Here is a 17,569-nt window from a genome sequence, read left to right as displayed (position 1 = left end):
AAAATATCAGGAGGATAGTCATGGATGTATATTTTGGGGTTTATATTATGTGGAATAATTTGCACATCTCTGGCTTGTGAGCTTGAAATCTTCAGATCTTTGATGCCTGTGACTGGCAGTTTTTACCTTTGCAAATTCTTTGGTATGCAACCAGTGCTGCATGATACACAGAGTTGACTAAATATTTATCAAATATTCATACAGTTACTCAGCGGATTAATTATTGAACAAGCTTCCACTCAACCATCCTTCTTCTTGCTACAGCTAATTCTCTGTTGCTCCATTGACATATGTTCTGGGGAAGGCAGAGAAATAGCCAACTCAGCAACTTCTATCCCTTTCAAGGTTATGCATTAAAGTGTGAGAAAGCCAGACACCCATGAAAGCCCACATTACTGATTTGGTGGTCTTAAAAGTTTAAACATATAGATGAACCTCCCAATGGGTTTCTGTGTTTTGCTTTTGGAACAAATTTATATTTTAAGGCACTGTTTAATAATGTATTAACTAACAAAGAAGAAATTCTTTAAATATCTAAATGTAATTATTTCCATAGAGAATTATTATAGAATATTCCCCCTGTGCATCAGTTCATTTTTTTTTTTCCTGTAGGAAACCCAGGCTAGCTTCTGTATTCCCATTTTATAGAGGAGGCATTTGAGGTTCTGAGTTACTCATTGATTTTTCCCAAATTCACACAGCTGATAAGTGGTCATATTGGCACTGAAACTTGTGTTCTGTTTTATGCTGTGCAGCATAGCTATGTATTTTAAAGGAAAAAATGGAAATATTTGCTACAGGGATCCATAGATTTTCATTTTAGCAATGTTTTCATCATTCTCTGTATTCAGAATTGAAATTACGTTATGCACAATTCTCTTCTTTTTGATAGTCTATACCAAAAAGAAGTTACTGGTCCCATAAATGTAGATGATAAATGGGGAGGAGGGAACTCGGAGATCTTTGTCTCCTCATAGAGCAGCTCTGCAGCTGTGTGGGGGCAGTCCAGACCATGATAAGCAGGTCTTAAGTGATTAATTGATTGTATATCACCACCAGTCACCCTCAAATTGGTAACTTTAGAAACAATTGTAGGAATAAGAAAGATGGATGTGGGAACCAACTTCTATTGATACTCAACTGTGGCATAGTCTTAAATAACAGGATTTTCTTTTGGATCTTTTTATAAGTTTGTTTATTTTTTATATTTGGCTGTTGTAGGTCTTTGTTGCTGTATGGGCTTTTGCTAGCTGCAGTGAGTGGGAGGCTACTCTCTGGTTATGGTGCATGGGATTCTAGTCATGGCAGCTTCTCTTATTGCAGAGCACAGGCTGTAGGGGCACAGGCTTCAGTAGCTACACATGTGGGCTCCGCAGTTGTGGCTCCTGAGCTCTAGAGCACAGGCGCAGTAGTTGTGATGCACAGGTTTAGCTGTCCTGAGGCACGTGGGATCTTCCTGTACCAGCAATCCAATCCGAGTCTCTTGCATTGGCAGGCAGATTCTTTACCACTGAGCCACAAGGGAAGCCTTCTTTTGGATTTTTAACATAAAATTTGTACTTTAGGGGAAAATATCAGTTCCCTTACAGAGTTTGATTACTGCTTTCTGTTAGTTCTAGGTAATTCACATCTCTTTCACAGAAGGACAAATCTCAAGCTACAATGCATGTATCATGCATCTCAGCATTTCTATATTGAATCAAACGCAGTGTTCCCATTTCCACACCTTTTATTTGGGTCATCAAGACTTTTTTCCATCAGACATTCTCAACAAGACCTTATAATGCACTACTATATGCTACATCTTTTAATTTTTCCCCAACAACATTATCATCATCTACCTATTTTGGCAGTCTATTTAAAATCTTAAAACTAAGGATTTAAACAATATTCTTGGGATCAGAGTAAATAAAGATAACAAAACACTTGAACATGCTTCCAGATTATCCTTTTGTGAAGAAAGAATTTCAAACAAACTATTGTTCATATATGTGGTAATCAATATTTATTATAAATAGGTCAGGATTTCAAGGTTCCTGACCAACCATTAATTATGAATGTATTGTTTCAAACAAACAATAATACAGGTTATTTACAATATTATCAGCAGATGTGTTTGTGTTGTAAAACACCAATGGTATATTTAATTACTTGTAAGTAATACAAATGCGTGACATAAACTCCTGAGACTTCAAATGTGGGGATGGTTTGTGAAAAGCTTTGAAATCAACTGGCACATGCCATTCTTTCATTCAAGACAAATATGTGGGCGAATCAGCAGGAGTCCGTTCTGGCTTTCCCGAGAGTGCCCTGGAGCTGTCCACAGGAAGGTGCTGGAAAAGGCAGCCGCAGATGGTCTGGGTCCACAATTATTTCAGCCTGAAATGCGGCAGAATAATCAGACTCATGTTAGGGTATTGCTACAGTGTACATGACCTGGAAATTGCTTCATGAAGGCTTTCAGGGCCACCTTCAATCTCCTTTGACAATTATAAAGAAAAGATTTTTTTTTTCCTAAGAAACAGCAAGAAGATTTACATAAGATAAGGAATCATTTATTTAGTCTCGGAGATTTAAATAACATTCCTAATAGGTACCTGGCTGAATTGCTAAATAACTGGCATATTATTCCAGAAGATTTAAGGTCTTTATTGAAGAATGTTAAGTTCAGACTCTATGGATGTTTCTAGAATTTCCAACTCCAGATTGGAAAATAAAAGACCATTTAAAAAATCTGCTATTTACCCCCAGTAGAATTGCCCTCCCAGCATACTGAAAAGAAAGTGGGATGAAAGGATTCATAGTTTTAGCAATATACAAGGACTGACTTTCGGATCCTTGGTAAAGGTCAGGTGTAATATTCAAAAACAAATTAAAAGGCAGACATTCTATTGGACTCAGAAGATTCCAGCAAGCGATGGGCACCCATGGGCATTGGCTCAAAATGTGTTTATTGTGATCATACCCCAGTTGATGCTGCAAGCACTATTAAGGACCCTATTCACCACCATCCTTCTTGCATTATGTATGCAGTTATTGTTTTGCATTATGCACTATCTAAAATGATACAAAAACATTTTGCTGAAAAATAAACCACTGGTTTTATGCTTAACACCAGGATTACAAAACGTGATGTCATGAATTATTCATATCATTCGATTTAATGTAATCATTTTCTCCCCAGTGCTAAGCCTCTGTGAATGGTGTCCTCTGCAGCCACTGTTTTGAAGAACTTAATACAAGGGGGAGAAACACCTGGCATTAACTGACAGTAAATTAGGCTCATTGTCACTTTGGGGGGAAAATTGCAATTTAATCTTTGATCTTCTATACATCCTAATTCCAAGGAACATTTATCAGCATTATAAAATGAACCAACTTTAGGAATTTATAGAAATATTGACCTCAATATTTAGATGTAGACATACTTAAAAGTACACATGCACATTTGAAATTTGAGCTATAGAATGGAATTCATCTTTGTTTCTTTCCAAGCAACAGTGGGATCTATTTTGAATGTGTTTACACTAATAGCAAATAGATTTTGGTACACATTTATAATTTATTTAAATCAAATCTTTCAAAGAAAGACTGACCTTAGGAGAAAGCATGTTGGGAAAGATAAATACATCAATGCAACTTAGCCTACAGATTGAAGTAATTTATCTTCAAGGCAGTCCAAAAAAAAAAAAAAAAATTAAAACCAAGAGAATAGAATGCTTCTGAATGTTTGAAACTCTTTAGAGAAAGTACAAACATTGGCATAAAACTGGTAGAAGCAACTTTTAAAAATCAGCATCCCCTCCTGGAGACCTATTTTCAACTTTGAATTCCAGGTTTTAACTAGACAAGTTATAACAAAATGTTTCTATTACTCTTTAAGAAAATACAATTTATTTATGTATTTGGTTGCACGCGGTCTTAGTTGCAGCATGTGGGCTCTAGTTCCCTGACCAAGGACAGAACCTTGCATTGGGAACACAGAGTCTTAGCCACTGGACCACCAGGGAAGTCCCCATTTCTATTACTGTTAAATTAGAAGATTCTTCATTCTGGGATTGGATATATGACCAGGTTATAGTGAAAAGAGCAGAAATCCAGCAAAGCTGATGCCTAACCCCAGCCCCCTTCAAAATCCAGCTCCTGAGTATCTGAACGTTGTGCTCTCAGCTGCCCTGCTACCCTTACAATGGGTAGGGAGACTAAACAATACCATTTGAGGTAAAGCATATCTAAAACTCTGGCAGGAGCCACAAGAATGAAAAGTTATCATTTTAAATCAAAATGTCTGTGATCCCTATACGTTTGTAATCTACAGAAGTGTTAGAAGGGATATGTAAAGATACTTATAGGTATCACTAAAAGACGGGTTTTTCCAAAAAAAAGGAATTGACTTAATAAGGAAAAAAAAAAAAGCCTAACAATGTAAAAATCAAATGGTACGCAAATCTGTATGGAATATCTCCCCCAGACAACCAGGAAAAGGAAGCAAAGCTTGTACACAGTGCAGTCGCGACCACAGTCCATTTCCAGGACAGTTTTCTCTCTCATGGCACTACTGGAGCATCTTGCACCTTAGCTGAGACTCAGCCCCTGTGGCCTGACTCAGAACGAAGAGAGCTACCATGGTCAACCAGTAATTAAAGGCTCATTTTTTATAAGGTCAATGTAAAATCTGTCAACTGCTCCTCTGTGATAACAAACGCCTGAAAAACTTGAAACTCAGGCTTTACCAAATAATAACAATTGACAATGTTTGTCACAGCAGTATTTGAAGGAGGTGAAGTGGTCAGAGGGGTTGGGGGGAAACCAGAGGCAGAGTGGTAGATGGAAAGTTTTCCTTAAACTAATGGCTTATTTGCTTTGTTTCTATAGCATACTCTCTTTTCTACCTAATAGGTAAAGGGAAATTTCTCTTTCCCCTAAACAAAAATTATTAGGCACTTTGTCTATTAATCTCAGAAGCAGGCTTCAACTAGTCTCATTAACATTGCGAACTGGGCCAGAAGAAACCATGTCATGTTATAAGAACTGCCTTCCTTTCATTTCAAGAGCACGTTGACCTTCTCTAGCATCCTGCACACCCATCAGGGTTCTCACCGCTTCCCAGGGTGACCGTCTGGTCTCCCAAGAGTCCATCAGAACAGAGCGGTCTCTGGAGACAGTCTACACAGGAAGCCTCTGGGGTCAGCTTTTCATGTGCTCACTTAGACACTCACTCATGGTTTATTTGAAAAAAAAAAAAAAATCATGGCTTCAAACCACCCCCCTCCCAAAAAAAAAAAAATGTTTGTGCTAAAAAAAAGAATCTGGAGAACTGAGAACCAGAGCTGGTGCTTTAAGCGCTCGGTGAAGCTACAGCCTAATTACTGCCTGCTGCGTGGCGCAGTTAAACACAATCAGTCAGAAAGCCTTAAAGATACAATATCCCTTTTCACAAACTGTCTGCTTGTCAATTCCGAGTCACCCCCCTGCTTTAAATCAACCAACCACAGAGCTGTTATGAACAGCAACTGATTTTCCATGCAGTGCTGCAAAACAAAATCACACCGTATCCTATTTTTAATGGCCACAGTTTTTCAACTACATAACAAGAGTTAGCTGGCACTGCTGAGCTGAACGGTATCAAAAAATGGGTTCAAGTAGAAATAGCATGGAACCCTTGAAGTGAACAAGTACAGACCCAATTACAAGGGCATTGTCATGCTCAGTACCAATTACATCGAAATAACAGTGGAGTGAATTTCCCCCTTAATAGTTATATTGTAGACATCAACTTCTTTTATTTTTGTTCCTCTAGGATACAGCTTGATACTTACAAGGTGGGGAGGGGGGGGAGGCTGAATCATAAATATTATTAACACGGTCTATTTATGCACAAAGGCTTTTCTATGATGTCAGCTTCTAAGCTGACATGGTACCTTGGTCACCACAGAGAGGTGTTTTTCTTTCTTGTAGAGTTCATGATTTGTTAGAAATTTCACTTGGGATAATCAGATTTTCTTCCTTGTGTACTGCTCCTTAGAAGCAATCTCTCCTCAAACAATACTCTTTTCAATTATTTGAGCCTTAGAGATATACACAGACAGTATCAGGGATTTTTTTTTTTCTTTTTTAAGGAAACTTGGCCCCATCTCCAAAGTGTCAGTAAAAGTAAGCATTCCACGAATTAAGGAACCTGCCACTTGGGCCCCTGGGGATGAGTACACGACAGGTGCCTTAATAGGTAGAGAAAAAAAGGAAAAGGAAATAGGAAAACAAATGAGGCTGGATGGGAGTTGAAGAGATGCAAAAGAAAGTGCAAAAACTAAATTGGTCCTTAAAACCCAGAGACACTATACGAGACAAGAAGAATCAAGGGAGACCAGATTAAAGAAGAAGCAAGGGAAACCAACAAAACACAGCACTACTGTATGTGTGGTGTTTCGTTAAGTATCAAAGAGTCAGAGAAACGAGGTGTCTTCTATGTCATGCTGTCTAACCGTGGACCACGTACCATCCTACCGGCCACTCTGCTGGAATGCTTTGCCACAGCAGCCAGCATTCACTTATTCCTTGGGTATTAACTTCACTTTCCGTTTCTTCCAGGCCAGGATGAGCACTAGAGCTGTCCACAGCAGCAGAGGGCCAGCCCCATCTTTCCATGGCTGGCCACTCAGGCTTAAGGAAGGCAGCAAGAGAAATTAATGATATCTCCAGGGCTTCATCAACACGCTTCAGAGGATGGAAGCACAGCTGGGAGCAAAGAGATACTTTCTTTATTTGCCCCTTTGCTCTGCCCATTTTCTCTTTATTCGGAACCATGAGTCAGAGCATGTGATCCAAAATTTCCCACCAGCTTGGTATCCTGTCCTCTTTTCCAATCCAGTGTGAGCTTTATCCATGAAACATGGTGAAAAAGAAGAGGCTGTTTCAGATGTAAGATAAAATGAAGGTCTTTAAAAGTTTTCATTCAGAATAAAAGTTAAACAAGAGACATGCCCCTGATTCCAAATAAATTATGGAGATTTCTTTTAGAAATCTTTTTAGAAAACCCTCTCATTTTAGAGATGAGGAAACTGAGGCCTCGCAGGACCATGGGTTTTACAGCACATTTGTCGTCAGCAAGCAGTGGCATCAACAACCCTGACACCTGGCATTGATCCCAAGACTCATGGTAGCAGGGGGATTGCTATTTATTGTCCATAGTGACTCACAAATCTAGGTTATGTGAACTATAAAAAGCCTGACTCAGAACTCCAGAGAGCAAGGAGCTAATACTACTTGAAATATAGGCCATGCGTCGTGGTATGAGCATGTTCGTAAGATTATTTTTCAAAGCAGCATGATCCAGACTGGATTGAATATAGTCCAACCTCCACTAATGAACAGACGTCAGGAACTTCGTGACATTAACCATGATTGTGATGACAATCCACATATATACTTCCAGGCATTTTGGGTGAGAAGGAGGGAGAATCAGGTTTTGGCTGAGATTTGGGTGTTGGGGAGATGACCATAGGATGGGAATGGAGTTGGGGGTGGCCAGAGAGGGCAGGCGAAGCTGGGACCCCATACCCACCAGCAACCCAGGACCAAGTCTCTGCCTAAATCTGCTGACTATCTCTTTGTCCCTCTGAAAGGTCAGGGAGAAAAGTTATAAATGTTTCCACTGCCCAAATTCAACAGCTCCCCTGAAATGTCAAATCAAGTCTACCTTCAGGACCTCTGGATAATTTCAACCCTTCTTGCCTTGCCTCCAGATTCCCCAGGCTTTGCCAATTGCTGACGTTCCTTGAGACTCTGAGAGCTAAAGTGACCTAAAATGCAAATGCTTGGATGAGGTAATGTTTAATCAGTGAAATAAAAAATAGAACCAATCCATCAAAAGGCAAAGACTGATGTGTGATTTTCTTTTTTCCTGTTTTGATGGACGAGAAAGTCTGTAAACAGTCAGAAGCTACTGGCTACCTCACATAGTGGGGGGAAGAAATCAGTTACAAAGAGAGGAAGCTGAAGATACAGAAAGAACACTTCAACAGCACAGCATAGCAAGGATATGCAGGGAGACTTAGCACCCAGTATATTTTAATCTGCAGCTAGGAAAATGGAGTTTTATCCTCAAATGATTTAGGGAGATTTTTGTGGGGGTGTTTTGGGGATGTTATGCGAAGTTTTATTGTTTGCTGCTTCTGCTGTTTTTTTAAACATTGCTTGCTTCCTATTTAACATCACTTGCTTCCTATAAAGAGAAATTTTTCCTTCAGGGGATTCTATCCCTGTAACTATATTGACTTAATTCTGAAGCACCAATGCAATTAAAAGACGGTTCTAATTAATAGGCAATAGAATGGTTGTATGTGAAAGATTTAAGCAGTTTATGCTTGGTGCACTAAACGAATCTGAACAGTCACCAAAGGCATCGGAGCTCCATTAGAATTTATCAGCTGAGATGCTTGGGATATTTTTCACACTGAGTAGTCACATTGCTCCCTGCCTTTGGGATTGGACTGAGAGGGGGGCAAAAAAGGTCAACATGTTTTGTTGTACTGGTGGCGGTAAAACGGCTTCTCATTTCAGCTGAGAAGTGCCAGCCGCCGGAGCAAAAGCCCCTCTGTTACAGGAATGTCACTTCTGACCTGCCACAGGGAAAGCTGATAGCATCACTGTGCGTGATTTTCTAACACGCACAGTGAGTGGGTCAGACTCTGGTTTCCAATCTGACTCTGGCCACTTACAAGATGTAGAACCCTGGGTGGGTAACTTGCTCTCTCTGCTTCCATGTCCTCATACACAAAATGGGAGAAGAGCCTTTCTTCCTTGGGTGGTTGTGAATTACGTTAACTCACGTAAAGGACTCAGAATGATGTCTTTCAGTGCCCTGAGCACTCTATGTATTCTGCATTATTATTATCCAGGTCCGTCATTACAGATATTCCATGGTCTTGTAAAGAAACTGCATGACTAAGCATATTTCATATTTCATATATTTTGTTCTGTGGATCTAATCATGCATGGTCAGGGATGAAGGGAGAAAGGTTCTAAACTCTCATCTCCTAAATAAATAAAGATCCCCAAAGGAAAGCTATACAAACTATTACAATTCCATTTTCTCTTCTTTTAATGCCCATGATTTCTGAGCACTTGAAAAAAAGATGATCCCTGGTTACCCACAGAGGCTAAATGCAGTAAATCTTAAATACTGTGTCATTATCACTTATTTACTTTTAAAAGTAATGTCATTAATATTCTTACTCCTGCATGCAGCCTGTATGTAAATTAGCAAGAACAAGTATTATTTAGAAATGAAATTATTTAATCTCCTACCTCCTAGAGAACATCTTAGAAAAGTAATAAAGGCACAGAGAATTTTGGTCTTTGCATAAATCTAAGATGAGAAGTTATGAAGTAAGGAGGTAAGTGGGCACCAAGGATAATTTTGCCAGTCTTGGTGGCTGCCCAGCTTCTGAATTCTCTGCCTGTGTTTCAAGAAGTCTTATTTGGTGCAGTGAGCTATCTTTATAGGATTTTCCAGGTGGTTCTGTGGTTAAGAATCTGCCTGCCAATGCAGGAGACTCGGGTTCAATCCCTGCATAGGGAAGATCCCCTAGAGAAAGGAAATGGCAATCCATTCCAGTATTCTTGCCTGGAGAATCCCATGGATAGAGGACTCTGTAAGGCTACAGTCCATGAGGTTTTCTAGAAGTTGGACATGACTGAGCATGCATGCCATCTTCACAGCCATTATACCCGCAGGAGTCCTAGCAATTACCAAGAGCTGGACTAGGATGAGCTGGATAGCCTCTCTGCAGCATCCAGGAAGTGACTGCTGTGATGCTGGGAGCAGCTCCAGGCTCCAAATTCTGCAGGGGAGGAAGTAAATCTCTTGGAGTACAGTGCCCATGCCAGTGATCTCTTCACTGGAAACCAACTGAAACGTGACATTGGGCCTCATTCCTGGCTGCTTAAGCTCTGGGGTTAGTTTTCTGGCCCTGGTGGAGATTCTGTAAACTACTCAATTTATCTTTTTGAAAGAAAGTGAAAGTTGCTCAGTCATGTCCAACTCTTTGCAACCCCATCCATGAAATTCTCTAGGCCAGAATACTGTACTGGGTAGCCTTTCCCTTCTCCAGGGGATCTTCCCAACCCAGGGATAGAACCCAGGTCTCAGCACATTACAGGTGGATTCTTTACCAGCTGAGCCTTTTCAGTAAATTTCTTTTCTGCATACATCAATGATAGTAAGTTTCTGTTGCTTACAGCTAGAGACTTTGGTGGTCTGATATAGTGGCCCTGGATTTTTTTTTTTTTTTCTTTTTTTAGCCAGTTAGTGCTTGCTAAGTTGCTTCAGTCATGCCTGACTCTGTGTGACCCTATGGACTGTAGCCCTCCAGGCTCCTCTGTCCATGTGATTCTCCAGACAAGGAGACTAGAGTGGGTTGCCGTGCCCTCCTCCAGAGGATCTTCCCAACCCAGAGATCTAACTCGTGTCTCTTATATAAGTTTCCTGCATTGGCAGGCAGGTTCTTTACCACAAGCACCACCTGGGAAGCCCTTTTTGAGCCAGACAGTCTCATAAATCTTGAAAAGTAGGAAGTGAAGTAACCTAAGCAGTTTTCCCTGGACTCTTCCTGATGAGAGTATATTGGGAAATTGCACGAATTTCTCAGTGCCAAGTATTGGGAAAGATATTGTCTTGATCCCAGTAGGTCAAAGCTAGGATAACCATGCAATAACAGTGTAGGAAAACTATCATCTAAGGACGGTCCATAGGCTAGTTCTCCAGCTTGCTGCTTCCAGGCTGAAATAAGATAGAGGAACTGTAAGCTCCCTTTCCTTCAATAATCCAATACGATCCTCAGGAAAGTGTTAACCTTTCCTGGAATAAATGTCCCCAGGGACTTCACCATGGAGTAGTAAGCTAGATTAGATTTCATCTAAGATCCCTTCCCAATATAATATGTTATTCAAGCTTTGGAAAACCTAAAGTGCAAAATATTGTCTGATGTCCACTAGCTCTAATTTTAAACTTCAGTACCACTTACTACCTAATGGGAAGGAGAAAGAATATTTGACATCACCGGTAAAATATCATGTGTGTTCACCAATTTTTCTTACCTAAGTTTTCAAGGACTATATTCAACACCTAGGAGGAACTCAATCAATACTGCTCTGAATTGAATTGAATTATGTCCACCGCTCCATTCAGCCAAGAACATTTTTTCCATGTTTTCAGCTTATCATCCTCACTGGTTCCCTGACTCTGTGTTCACCTTCTTCCTGACCCTAAATTCATTGGCATCACTTTAATCACTCAGTCTTCTTTGTCTATCCTCTACAGACAAGCACATCTCAGCTTCAACCTGACCCCAGATCATCAATATTTTTTTCCAACTTTTTTTCTTCCTTTTCATCTATCTAGTCCAAAAACCAACCAGTCTCCAATTGCCCGAGCCTCTTTCTCAGAGTAGAGGGTCAGAAAATGTTTGTTGAATAAATAGGTCACTATCTCATAATGACTTTTTAAAAACTCATTGGCTAAATTAAAAAGTTTATCATTTTTCTGATATTTCCTGATGTTAATGAGCACATATTTTAAACTCCTCTTGACAAGTTAAAAAAAAAAAAAAAGATTTAAGATCTTTAAAACATCACTTAACATTTGTAATTTTTATTTTGGGTCCAAGAAGATGCCTAGAAATAAAACTTAAGAGGCTGTCTGTGATAAACATTCTATAAACTTTGAAAATGATAGCTCATTTTCAACACTATTGTTCATAGCTTATCATATTCCTCAAATTATGTGATGTAACAGTGAAGATTAGCATTGCTATAGGCAAAACTTACAAATAAATGCCTCTTTTCATAGCACTAAATAAATGAAGACTATGCCCTTTATTAATAAACCAGGGCCAATTTGTCCTTACATAAAAAGGTACTGGTGGTACATGATTAAGTAGGGACTTTCCCAATTTGGGACTTCCCTGGTGGCTCACATGGTAAAGAATCTGCCTGCAATGTGGGCGACCTGGACTCAATCCCTGGGTTGGGAAGATCCCCAAGAAGAGGGATGGCAACCCTCTCCAGTATTCTTGCCTGGAGAATTCCATGGACAGAGGAGCCTGGTGGGCTATAGTCCGTGGGGTTGCAAAGAGTCGGACATGACTGAGCGACTTTCATTTTTCCAATTTGCATTTGAACATGAAAGTACTAGTTGAGTTGTAAGCATCTCATCTTAATCACTCCATCACAGAATTTAGGGAAATAGTGTTACTTCCACTTTCCTCACAATGGCCCAGTTGTTTGATAAGATATAGAGGAGCTGGATTCGTTGAAAGGATAACATCAAGTAGCCTTTAAAAATTTTAGCCACTAAAAAACCATTTCTATTAATTTTTATCTTTCTTCCTTCAGACATTAATAAATAGTTCCAGTGATAATTAGCAATCTTCCCTAATTACAGAAAATTGGCACTTCACAAATAATAAACTCTGATATTATCTAGTATAGTGCCAGTTTTCCTATTAATTTAGAAATTCAGCAATTATCACCAGTACTACATAGGTTAAAGTGTGTTGGATCCTAGGTAAACACCTTAAAATACCCAGCAATACAAGGTTTATTGACAAGGAAAGTTCAACATCAACTTTTAAAGAGAAAAATTTATTAGTGAGCACCCCTTGCTCTCGCAGCTCTGTGGGAAGATGTTCCCAGTTTGTTTTATTTCAGTCCAGCCCCTCAGATGACATCAGTCGCAGAATCTGGACAATGTGCCTCATGGTCAGTTGGAAGAAAACAGCAACAAAAATGTAAATTCTCAGATTGGAAAGTGGCATATTCAAAAGTGCTGTATCAGGTCTTAAACGGAAGTTGACATCAGTTTTCTTTTCTGGAGACAGAAATTCTCCAGGACCTTTGTTGGGTGAGAAATAATTGATACACTTGTGTACTTATCAGTTCCTAACATGCAAATATTTTTTCCTGAATGCAAACCAATCTTTATGTGAACTGTGTTCTTGGGGTTCACCTTGCTGTTAAGAAGTCAGGAGTTGGAGAAGTACAGAATAACTCAGTTCATTTTGTAATGGCTTGTTTCATGCTGGCCCACCACAAGCCCCTAATTAACTCTGGTTAACACTAGGAGTCATCAGATTGACTCTTACTTTTTCATCTTAATGTGTGTCAGGCTTACTCTCAGCATAGTGTCACTTAGTTTTATCTGGAACCCATCCTCAGAAGTTCAACAGCTGAAAGCAAATGCTTGTCTAGGCTTCTCAGCTTTCAGAAGTCTTTCCTGAACTCAGCAATTCTGAGACCAAAATTTAGGCTGCATTTGCATGTCATAAAAATACCTATTTTTTTCTGAAATGTAGAAAATTCAGTCAACTGAATCAATCCACAGGAAGCCAAATCAGTTTGACAGATTTTTTTTCCATTAAATTGACATATGTTATGTGTGTTATTCAATTCTCCCTCAAAAAAAAAAAAAAAAAAAGGAAAAACAGGGTCAGGTTACAAGGGTGGTCAGATGTCTATTACTGTGATAAATAAAACTAGGGACTTCCCAGGTGGCTCAGTGGTAAAGAATCTGCCTGCCAGTGCAGAAGATGCAAGAGACATGGGTTCAGTCCCTGGGTTGGGAAGATCTCCTGGAGGAGGAAGTGGTAACCCAGTCCAATATTTTTGCCTGGAAAATTCCATGGACAGAGGAGCCTGGCAGTCTACAGTCCCAGAGGTCACATAGAGTTGGACACAACTGAGCACACACACACACACAAATAAAATGACAGTTTCTGATAATGCCATTCAGCAATTAAGAACATGTGGAAAATCACACTATGACTATGTTGGAAAGCATCACAATTGATTTTCCACTTTCATGGAGAGAAGACAAGAGTGGAAGTGAACTTAAATTCCAAGAAAAGTTATTTAACATATACTACTCTATATAAAATATCTAACCAACAAGGACCTCTGTATAATACAGAGAACTATACCCAATATTCTGTGATAACATTTATGAGAAAAGAGTCTAAAAAGAATGAATATATTGTTTATGTGAATTAAATCTTTATCTTGCATTATGTGGCATCATAAGACAGTATAGCATCTAAAAATCAAGAAATAAGAGTATGACAATACTATTTTAAATTATGGGCATACAACCAATGAAGCTAACAGCAGACACCCAAAATTGTCACCTCTGGGGAGTAAGAATAGAGTAGGTGGGTGGGAGAACTTCTTCTCATGCACTTTTGAACTGTTTGATCTAAAATCAAATGATAAATTTAAATGTATGTTTTGCCAAAAACAGAATAGTATGTGTGGATGAGAAGTAAAGATAGCAATTGGAATATAACATATTTCCAGTAAGAGGAACAGGTTAAGGAGTGTCTGAAAGTTTAGATCCTATTTTATTCTTCCACTACCAGGCTGCCTTTGTTATAGCTGACTGGGACAGGTACCAGGACTTGTATAATCATAGCACAATGTTGGTCCTTGCTCTGACCTATTATCTTTTTTTCAAAACACCTGTCAAGGCTTTGTCATAAATTGTCACCTCCTTTCCCACTTTGTTTTGTGGCTGTTGAATTACTAGAATTATTTGGATTAATGTACATGTTTCCTCATCTGCTTTTATAATAATAAATATGAATGACCTAATATATGTAAAGAACCTAAAACATGGTCGACACCTAATAAACATAAATTTTCTTTTCTCTGCCTGGGCTTCTGAACCCACTCATTACTTCTCAATGGAAGATTTAAGGAGAGAGATATAATCAAATTGAAATTTATGGACTGCAATTAAGCACTGCCATTTTCTTAAAACTTATGTCCTTTTATTACTAGAGTCCATAACGGATATTTGTTATCCAGAACTTTTGTTAATACATAAATACTCCTTTTTATTTGTATATCTGAAAAGAACTTCCCCACTGGCTTCCCAGGTGGCTCAGTGGTAAAGAATCCACCTGCTATGCAGGAGTCATAAGAGATGCAGATTTGATTCCTGGGTGGAAGATCCCCTGGAGTAGGGCATGGCAGTCCACTCTAGTATTCTTGCCTAAGAAATCCCATGGACAGAGGAGTCTGGAAGGCTATAGTCCGAAGGGTCACAAAGAGTCAAATAGGACTGAAGCAACTTAGCACACATAAGAACTGGTATATTGAAATTATTTTAGTGTATAATATTCTCAAAAGGACATTCAGTAGTTTTTGTGGAGTATTTAAGAGGCTACCAAGATTGAGGAGCACCCAAACAGTTAATCTATGGAAGATCAAAGTCACACCATCGTGTTAGGACAAACTGAGAAAACAAGGGATGGGAATTCAGAGTTTCTGAATACTTGTGTTTGGTTGCTCTTACTGTGTACAATGAAAAACAAATCCTTGTGTGATTCAAACATTAAGGAAAAAAACATTCTAGAGAGCTCTCACTGTCATCAATTATGTATATTGCTGAAAATGTTAATTTATTGTAGTTATTTTCTTAGCCATATGGACAGTTTATTCTTAGCAATGACAGCTAACAACACTCTCTTTTTCAGGTGGTTGTGTGGTCGCTAAGGCTAGTCCACCAGGCTCCTCCGACCATGGGATTTCCCAGGCAAGATTATGGGAGTAGATTGCCATTTCCTTCTCCAGGAGATCTTCCTGATCACAGGGATCAAGCTTGCATCTCCTGCATTGCAGGTGGATTCTTTACTGACTAAGCCACCAGGGAAGTCCTTCAGTTACTGGAGTGTTAGCTAACAGATGAACAAAGACATCAGGATACCTGGCTGAATTTTCCTCATTTCTTTGGGATTCCTGGAATCACAGAGGCGTTGAAATAATCCCTTTGAGTCAGATGCATTCTACTCTCTGGTAAATGACTGGTGAGCATCTGCTTAAGAAGTTCACTTGAAAGAAATCTGATGAAAGACAATGTCTTGATCACCTACAGTCTTCCTCAGTTTATGCACATTGGGCTCTGGATAGGAAAAAAAGAACTTTCCAGAGCATGAACCAAGCATCTGTACTATTTTCACCCCCACCTCAATTCTGAATCCTTTGAAAAATAGGAGTTTAAAGTAATGTTGTGAGACTTAGAAAATGAACTTATGGTCACTGGGAGAAAGGGATAGTTAGGAAGTTGGGGATAGACATGTACCCACTGCTCTATTTAAAATGGATAACCAACAAGGATCTATTGCATAGATCAGGGAACTCTGCTCAGTGTTATGTGGCAGCCTGGATGGGAGAGCGGTTTGGGAGAGGTGGATACATATGTATCCATAGCTGAGGCCCTTCACTGTTTACCTGAAACACTCATGACATTGTTAATGGGCTATTCCCCAAGACAAAATAAAAAGTTCAAAAAAAAAATAAAATGCTGTTATGAAAAAAAAAACTGATCTCAGTTGTCATAATCTAAAAGACACTGTGCTGTAGGGAAATAATCACCTGAGAAATTTCTTTAAAGAGAACACACTTCCCAGATGCCTTCAGTGTCAGTGGTCACACTTTATAATGTGGGATATCTCTGCTTACACGGAGCTATTTCAATAAAGTTGTTGAATTTCAGATTGTGAAGCCCACTAGTCACTGGCTTATGGAATTTTTATATTGGTATATCCTGCTACAAAAAAAAAAAAAGCTTTATCTGTGGATAGAGTGAGTGCTACCTATTTGTAAAATCCCAAACGGGTCTCCCTGTGCCAAAGCCTATTATCTTACCATTACAGCCCCATGTCTTTGAGTCCTAAAAACTTTCTGTTTTCAGAAGTTCCCTATTATACTTGTATGCACAGCTCTTCAAGCTTGTGTTTCTAAAATTGTAGTAGATCTACCACCTGGCACATGCAGAATTGTGTCAAGGGAATGAGAAGCTATATAATAAATATGACATCTCCTGGAAAATAAATTTCACTTTAAGATTTCTAAGGCAGTAATTTAAATGAAAATTTAAACATTTTTATATTGAAATATATATATATATATATATTTATATTATTGAAGAGAATTCTAAGTGTGTGTGAATTGTCTGGCTAAAACCCAAAATTTCAAATAATTTTGAGGATATGGAGTTTGTGCTAGTGATTTTTATTTGTTTATTTCAAGTGGCACAAAGGACCCAGGTGGCTTAAATGCAAAAGGAACATATTTGCTTCATATGAATGAAAAGTGCAGGAACAGGACTGGTTTCAGGTATAGCTTGTCCAGAGGCTCAAAAAAATGTCTCCTAGACATTGTTTATTTTCATCCTCTCTCAGAATATTCTCTCCTCCATACTGACTTCATTCTTATAATCAGAAGATGAGTACCAGAGCTTCAGGCTGTACATCTTCTTTGTCTTAAATAACAGGGGGGAAAAAGCAAGTGTCTCTCCTAGGAATCTCAGGAAAAAAGACACTGTGAATCTTACTGATTCCAGTTGGGTCACCGAATGAATAATGGTGGCCAGTTATAGAATTAACCAAACCTCACAACCCCCTAGAACTTCAGTGGAAGTCTATAAATTGAGAGTGAAAGAATTCCCACCCCACTAGAAAAATTATGGGATGTTTTCCAGAATAAAAATGAATTAGGGGACTCCCTGGTGGTC

General features: G+C 39.0%; 1 long non-coding RNA gene across 1 annotated transcript in view; it reads right to left on the bottom strand.

Moving 5' to 3' along the window:
• Positions 1–1,782: 1,782 nt before the first annotated feature.
• LOC113904211 overlaps positions 1,783–17,569 on the bottom strand; it is a 102,062-nt gene continuing 86,275 nt past the window's right edge. The window contains exon 3 of the long non-coding RNA XR_003514446.1: positions 1,783–2,379. This is a non-coding gene — a long non-coding RNA (uncharacterized LOC113904211). The remainder of the gene's footprint in view (positions 2,380–17,569) is intronic.

Source organism: Bos indicus x Bos taurus, chromosome 14 (assembly GCF_003369695.1).
Source record: "Bos indicus x Bos taurus breed Angus x Brahman F1 hybrid chromosome 14, Bos_hybrid_MaternalHap_v2.0, whole genome shotgun sequence".
Lineage (NCBI taxonomy): Eukaryota > Metazoa > Chordata > Mammalia > Artiodactyla > Bovidae > Bos > Bos indicus x Bos taurus.
Note: the sequence above shows the minus strand (reverse complement) of the source record. Positions and strands in the feature narration are given on the sequence as shown.